An 8904-nucleotide genomic window follows, 5' to 3' on the forward strand; every position below is an offset into this window, starting at 1 on the left:
GGATGAAATAAAATCTGGACAAAATAAAATCTAGATGAAATAAAATCTGGATAAGATAAGATTTGTTAAAATAAAATTGTTGATTCTCTTCAAGTCCAAGCCCAATTCCGGATTCAAGCCCAATTTCTTATAATTCTCCTGAAGTTAAATTAAAAACACAAAATTAGTCATGTAGGCCCAAGTGATAAAACTGCATAATTAATTTGACAATTAAGGCTAATCAGTAATGAAAATGGTGATAAAAGAGGTTAAGAAATAGGAGAAAATAATGACACATCAAATACCGTGAAGGAAAATGCTGAATTCAGAGTAGTCAATGTAGCAGAGTACAACAGATACATACAGATGCACAAGTAGCAAAAAGAAAGAGATAATGTACCTTCCATTTGATGTTATTTCCCCTAGTCCTACCTCTGATGACTTAGATGGCCCTGCTGTTGGTGATCCAAGCTGATATCATTGTTGCTGTGTTTGGTAGTGTGGTAGCCTCAACAAGTTCAACATCTTTGGCCAATCCTGCGGATCCTGAAAACGTATGTGTAGATGTATTCCTAACCAGTGGCTGCTCCTCTACATCTTCAGCTTCATCATGAAATGACAAGCTTCCTGCCTGCAATCTAGAATAGCCATAATTGCCCTTCCAGATTTAACAATCCAAGAGAAAATACCTTGAAGGAAAATGTTGAATTTAGAGTACAATGCATGAAAATGTATTCCAAAAATAGAGTACAATTCCAACTTGGTACCAGCAAATCAACCTTGACAATGCATGACTACAAGAATTTTCAAATAAAACAAGGAGTAGAATAGAGGCTAGCAGGAAAGAGAAAGGGATGGAGTCTTTCAAGTTACAATATATCCTGTATCCACTAGCAAGTTTTAACATGTTTAAATTATAATGACCCATTAATGTGTACAGTTTTAAAGTAAATCAAATACTAATGATCAGAAAGAGGTCATGTTATCCTTTAATTTCATATACTTGATAAGATACCAAGGCTAAGAGTTGTAGCTACTGCTGAAACCAAATATAGTTGTGAATCTATTTAGATAGTTCATCATGGGGCTCAATGTACAAGTCCAGAAAAACCATGAAGCTCAACAAAGACAAACAACCTCAAGTTACCAACCCATCGATAATATATCAGAATAAAAAATGACAAGTATCATAATCGTCAGTAATTTCTGTTTTTGTGAATTAAGTGTGGTTTAAAAACTTAAGTAGCATGACATTTTAAGACCATAAAAAACAAAAATATGTATCTTTATCATAAACATGCAGATCAACAAGATGAAGGGAAGTGAACCCAATACTAAGAAGTTAACTCATTATTTTATTTATATAGAAAATAGGTGTGGTCTCACATGCATTGTATGAGTCTTCCCACTGCTTGTTACCCCATATGCAAATATCGTACCTGTATGAAAAACAGAGGAGTTGATAACAATGTTTACCTAATATGCCAGGAATGCAAGTGAAAACAATGTAGAAGTTACTCAACCACATACTTCTCTATGCACAGTTACTTTTTATTAAATAGTCAACTTCAAGAAGAAACAAGAGTAAAAAATGAATAGGTTTCATTATCAAGGAAATTACATGAACTAGATGTCGAGAATATAATTTTATTTGAATTTAATTCTAATTTGTAACACTGGTATTATTCAAATAGATTTTGTTGAATTTAGTATAAGTGAAAAGTACCACATTTCAACCTCGCCACTTCAACCCTAAAATCACTCGTTTTTAGTCTTAATAGTAACAAAATTCAACCATTAATATATAATAACCACTAACCTAATGGCATTGCTTAAGTAATTTAAAATATAAATATTAATAAGTCTTCCAAGAGTGCTGATTAAAGAAATAAAAAATAAAATATTTCTCATTCAGTTCTCATAATTTAAGTGCACATTCTCAGGATAAACAAATTACTCTTACCCTTGATAACAAAGAGTTCTATATATTGTAAAAATTCATTCAATGGAGTATATCGTTTGAAGGGTGGGAAGTTGGGAGTATACATCATTTTCATATTTAATATTTGGACATGAATCCTTAAATTAACTGCCATATACCTTCACCGGCATATGGGGAAGTATCCATTTTTCGTCTCTTATAACAACTTTTCACTTTTCAGTTACAGGGGCATGCAACATCTGAACTGATCAAAGCCCAAAGATAATATATATTAAAATAAAAACATAGGTCAAACGACTATATCTATATATGTGGAATTATATACGGGCAAGATAAATTAGAAATAGGAAACCATGTATGGTCTATGTCAAGATGCAACGTGTAAATTTTGAGGACCTCATCAACCTGAAAACCACAATCCTCAAAGATTTTGATCGATAGACAAACTAAAGTTATTATTATAAAAAATGAGACTGTGGGAGAGATGGAGAAGAGGTTGAGATATCTCGAAAAAACACACATATTTGAGAGGATCACTACTATCAAAGCTATTGTGAATGCCTTCTACTGAATCCATCTACAGGCAAGGATCACTACTACCCAACTTAGCAACCATGCTAGGCTGCCGAGTAGGTTTTCTAAGATCGAGTTTGTATTTCTGCGATACAAAATGACAGCATAAGCTTCTTTAAATCTAGAACAGAGTTGTTGTTCATTATGCACACTTATATCCCAGAAATTTTCGTTGATAAATTTGAAATGAATAATCACATCTAAAACATTCTCACACCATTATTTGTCTAGTTAAAAATGCAAATTACGCTCCTTAATAGGCCTATGATAAAAGCTGGAGTTTATACCTGTAGATGGCTTGCTACGTTTTCTCTTGTAAGTCCTTCGACATTCATCAAGTCGAGTATTCTCTTGGGGAAAGCCTCTGCAATAACAGTTGAAACCTCATGTTAGGAGCTACAAAATCCACATTAAGGTGTCAAATAAACATACTTTAATGTGTCATGTTCTCAACTCAAGCAAAATTAGAAAAAGTAAATATTGTTTATCACAAACTCACTGTCAATTCCTAGATCATCAACAGCAACAAGAAATTTCCTATGCAACTCGACATCCCAAACTAAACGAGGCTTATTTTGATTTAAGTGTTCCTCATTCTCTTTATGATATTCTTCCTCTTCCTCATCCTCACTTTGTTCCTTCCTTTTTTGACCCAGTTTTATATTCTGGTCGGTATTATTTTTGGGTGCCATGGCTTGACTGCATTCCCCAGCCATATAGCTAGCTTTCTCCTCATTTGCAAACTTACCAGCCATATTGCAGCCTTTTTACCCTCACTTGCAGTCTTATTCTTATCCTTGCTATCAATCCTCATTCGCAGTACATGTTTCCATATGTTTTGTAACTCTTCAATTCGAATTGGTTTGGTTAAGTACTCACAAGCACCCTGTATAACACTACATTACACACAAAAATGTAAGAGCTTAAGTTCATACCATCATTGTGAGATAACAAAAATAAATAAATCGAATTTGGAAAGATTTGTTTGGTTAAACTCAAGTTGAATGAATGTGAAGACAGAATACAAGTGTTTGATCTTAGTAATAAATGGTAGGTCCATTTGAAGTCCCACTAGCTCAAGAAGTTTAAACCCATCCATGTCAGGTATATTTACATCGCTAATAAGAAGGTCAAACTTGTTTATGTTTTTCCTCAACATTTATAGCACCTTAATTGCCTGATTAGTTGTAGTGACTGCAACAAACAAACATAAATCAGATGTGAGATAAGACAAAGGAGTGTCAACTATCAAACGGTTAACCAAAATTATGGCAAGATCTATAGTTATAAAAAGTAATGTAGCAACACCAAAAAATACATTTTTTTCTAAAAACTTCAGGATTGTAAAAGAAAATTTTCATTTTTGGGAGAATAAAGAAAGAACAACCCAACTTGCAAAGATTTTTTTTTTAATAACAATCAAAATTGCCAACCACAAAATATCCACGAGTCTAAAACTTCACATGGGAAGAGAATAACAAGAAAACAAAGCATGCAACAATTCATGACCACTAACATGAGACAAGCAAAACCAATGTAGAATCGAATTGAGTGATTTAAAATAGAAAAGTGGCTAACCATTATAATGGCATTTGTGAATCAGGTTCTCCAAAACTGTGAGACACATTTGATCGTCATCAATGGCAACTACACACAGACCCACCGGAAAACGGTCTCCCTGTGGCGTCCCTAAATAATGACTGGTTTAATAGTAATAAATTAAATAGCAGAAACCATAGGATTTTTTTTTTCTTTTTCTCTCTCTCATTTTTTTTCGCACGGCTATTCATTTCACAGTAATTAAATTCAGAAGGAAAATTATCACTATAGAGTCCTGAATGGCCAGTTCACAACTCTATTCGGAGTCATTTCTTTCTTATCACTCATAACCTTTAAACTATTTTGCCCTTTCAAAAAGAAAAATATACCAGCCATCATTTTAGGTCATCACGTGAAAGATAATAAAATACGGTCGGTAAACTCTTTTCAAATAGAATTTGTTAACACTTCCTTTTCAAATAACAAGATTAAACATAATTACATTTATCATCTAAAACTGTCCAAAATATGGGAGTTTGCAAAATAACATAGTGACATCCAGAGCAAAGGTAACCACTGTGGTGGCTTCAACCACATATATACAATCATCAAAATTTCTATACAATAGGTCTACCCACCCAAAAATCAAAAGAGTAAACCTAGTAGTCTGAACTAGATACACCCACCCACAAAAAGTATGTACACCTAGTCTAAGGAGCCGTCTGCTATGATGAAGAGTTGTCACTATTCGCTGTCCCTCCAGGGCCACTCTCCTCTATAGAGTCTGCCTCAGATGCTGACAAAACATCCTCTGGAAAATCAACATCAGGGAGTGGGTCTTCATCATCCCCAGGTAAGTCAAGGGCATCCACAACAGGTTCAGGAGGTAACTCCTCTAAGTCTTCTTCAGGATCCTCTTCAGAGGATGACACCTCTATCACTTGAACTGGCTCCACTAGTTGATATGGAGTGGGTGTAGGTAGTATCCACTCCATAGGTTACTGAAGCGTGCGTGAAGGTTCCTCCGGATGTACTAATGAAGTAGCAGTAAGTCGAATTGTGCCACGGAATCGGAACCTCTCATTGCCTTCGAGGGTCTCCCAAACACCCTCTAGGGACTCCATCACTACGCGATCATGGATCAACTGCGCTGCCATCGCGATCTACAAAAGATAAAAGGAAGAGGGTTGACTCTTTCACAAGAAATCTAATTACAGGTAACAATACAATGCGTCCCATAACCACTACGCATAGTCAAATGGTCTCTCTCAAGGAATTTCCTCTCTGGTAATCGATTACCAAAGTATGTAATCGATTACCAGTGCCCAAACACGAATTACACAGCTTTTGCACATGAAAATCTACAAATTACACTGTGTAATCGATTACACCTAAATGGTAATCGATTACCAGTGCCCTATCTCCCTGTGTAATCAATTACACCCAACTGGTATTCGATTACCAGTGCCCTGTCACTCTGTGTAATCGATTACACCCATTGGTAATCGATTACCAGAGGCCATTTTAACATCATGTCTCCATTTTTAAGCCTTGTAATCGATTACCCACGAATGGTAATCAATTACCAGAGGCTAATTTCTAGATACCACCCAATATACATAGCTGGCCAGCCGCCACACAAGCCTCCTTGCTTCGTGGTCTTTGTTCTTTTATTGGTTGACTGCCTGTTTAGGTACGTCACAGGTTCTCACTAATTGACTATGCCCGGGTTGGGTCGGGATTGGTCAAGCTTGGTTTTGGGCAATAGGACCCCACCTAACGTCCCCAAGGTCTCCTGACCCTCGCGACATATCTCCAGCTACCACTCTATGGTCAACAAACAAAAGTAGGAAGACTGACTCTTCCACGCTTTCTCACATCAAGCTTAGTGGATTATGGGTACCCGTCATATGTGGTAATAGGTGGCGATCGGGAGATGGCACAAATCAACTCTCCCACTTCCCCAAGTCAAACATAAACACACCATCCCCAGTTGCCCACCTTTCAACTGAGCTCACACACTCCCACGTAGCCCTTATCCTCGTCCCTCTCAGCACCGGGTCTCCATCAACCCCTCCGAGCTTCCACAATATCCAAGCAATTCAATTCCAAATATCATGAAACTACCCTAAACCAAGAAAATAGGCTAGAGGCAGAAAACTCTGCCCAAAGCACATTCAAATACCACAACATTCCTTACTCATATACCCCAGTAACATTCTCTTCGTTATGATTCGTTAACCGTTGGATCGACTTAAAATTTTTACTGGAGGTTCCTAGTACATAAGTCTACATGTTGACCGTTGGGATCTGCTAGAAAATGCCTGGAACACGAAATGTACTACTCTTCCCATGACAAGCAATGCACAAGAATTTTTCTGCACATTTGGTCAAGTTGGCTGCACAATTTGACAACATTTTTCTGCATAATAGGGTAGATTTCGAAATCCATCTTGCCCACATCCAATTTTTCTCAAATTGGATCCTACAAGTCCTAAATCATGTATAAATCATGTTTAAACCAAAGATAAGCTTCAGATCAAGGTAAATCAAAATCTAGGTATCCAAAACCCATCAATTTAGTGAATTTTCAAGGTTTAAGAAGTGAAAATGAGAATTGGATAATTTTGGGGTAAACTCTCATCTCAATCAAGTCTATAACATTGATTTAGACTTGCTCAAACTGGTTTTAAGGCGAAAACTCCACCGATTCAAAATTTGGCCTCTCAACACCCAATTTACCCTAGAAATGACTCTTTTCTTTCACACTTGTCATTCCTTTTTCTCATTTGCTCTGCCCAAGCTTTCCTACAAGTCCTAATTGACATTCTAAACTAGGATCAACTCACTTTAGACTCCAATTTCCACTAACCCCAAATTTGGCTTTTCAAACCCTCAAAATCTCACACTTTTCCACTCACATCACTACCATTCTCACATTTAACCCTAAGTTAACTCTCCCCATCATCTCTACCAGTTTTCAATCAACAATTTAAGCATACAAATATCACAAAGCATCATCATAAAACCCTAAAACAGAATGGTTAAATTTGGCTCACATCAAACATGTCAAGTTTAGCATGCTTTCAACAAATTCCTTCACAAATAACTACCATAAGGCATTAACCTAGTAAAACTACCCATCATATCTCCCAAAAACCCAACACCCACGAATTTCATGTGAGAAGAAGTTCACCCATACCTGAAATTCGAAGTCCCACAACGTAGAGGTGTGCTTCACGACTCCGAAAATGGCTTCCCCTTGCAATTTGGAGTAGAAATGAGGAGAAATTTTGGAGCTTTAATGGAGGCTTCAATGGAGAAGAAGAAGAAGAAAGAAAAGCTACGTGGAAGGTGAGGAAAAGCTTCTGAAATTTTGCTGAAGGAAGAGAGAGAATTTGGCTTTTATAAAAAAAATGATTTTCTCTTTCCTTTTTCTAAAAGCAATGCCACATGTCTCATTTTGAGTGGAGCAAAAGGGCCCACCTTTTTATCTTGATGTAACTTCATACTCAGCCACAAGGAGAGAAAAATTTGACCTTTTGAATGGTAAAAATCCTGCCTTGGTTTGTGTGTCGCTACTCTGGTTCCAGTTCCTCGCATTTCTCTACAGCCGTTGGGGCCCGTTTTTGAAAGTAGGCAATATATATATCAAAACGCTCAGAATGAGACCCTGAGCGTGGTTCAGAGGTTGGTTTTGTTAAATTTTAAGTTTCACGCAAAATGATAATTTTTAGACTAATTAATTGAGGATTAATCTATAACTGTCCAATTATGGATTACTCTTCGCTAATTAGTCTAACCCGCGTATCTTTCCCCCAATGTACATACTTCTACCAAGAATATATATATATATATATATATATATATATATATATATATATATACATTGAATAATACTTATGTATATAATTATTTAAAATATAACACTTACAAAATTCCGAGTAGAAATTCTAGGATGTCACACTCCCAATGGAAACTATACTGGCATTTGGTCGTCCAACCCTACTTGTTATTTTGTTGCATGCAAAGACATGTGCAAACTGATTTCTATGATGTCAAACTCAAATCTCAAACCTCTATGGGGTTACATCATGATCTAGCTACCATTATGAGAGGAGTGATCAAGAAAGCCAAATGAGATGGCATTTATACAAAAGAATGGAACAAGTAAGGATGCTAATGGCACTTCAGTCCCTCATAAATTTTTCAAAAAGGCCTTCAATACCATTGTTGCAGAATCATAATACAAATACCTAATTATAATACACTAAAATCATAATACAAATACCTAATTAATTAACATATAACCAAGATTTAATATTATTTCAAATCTAATCATACATCCAAAATGTGATATGTATTATTTTAAAGATAATGAAAGGATGACTTGAATAGGTGGTAAGTAGTAAGTTATCTATTAATTACCATTGATTCCCTCCATAGAACCACTAACAACATGCTGAGCAGCAACATCATAGACCTGCAGAAGGGTTCACTTGTCGAGCACCAGAACCAGTTGTCCCTGGTTGTTGTTGGAAAGATTCTAAAGGGTTAAAATAATATGTTAACATACCTATTGGTATATTGCTTTTCCTCCAGCTTCAGTTGCCACAGCCTTTGCAAGCATTGCTTTTCCTGTGCCAGAGGGGCCAGACAACAATATTCCCTTGAAAGGCTATACCCAAGGATGTAACTTATGTACATGCATTTTTAACAGCAATATCCTATCAAAATATATATTTTCTAATACGAGACTACAACAAACCAAAACAATTTAAGAATAAACAATCTCCTCACCAAACCATTACGTAGGTTTTGAAAAACATTATTGCACATGAAACAATTGATTAAAATATACCAGTAAAGGG

At 36.0% G+C, this 8904-nt stretch overlaps 1 pseudogene; it reads right to left on the reverse strand.

Moving 5' to 3' along the window:
- Positions 1–421: 421 nt before the first annotated feature.
- Positions 422–5028, reverse strand: LOC100804755 (two-component response regulator ARR10-like; annotated as a pseudogene).
- Between the last annotated feature and the right edge of the window lie 3876 nt (positions 5029–8904).

This window comes from Glycine max, chromosome 14 (assembly GCF_000004515.6).
Source record: "Glycine max cultivar Williams 82 chromosome 14, Glycine_max_v4.0, whole genome shotgun sequence".
Classification (NCBI taxonomy): domain Eukaryota; kingdom Viridiplantae; phylum Streptophyta; class Magnoliopsida; order Fabales; family Fabaceae; genus Glycine; species Glycine max.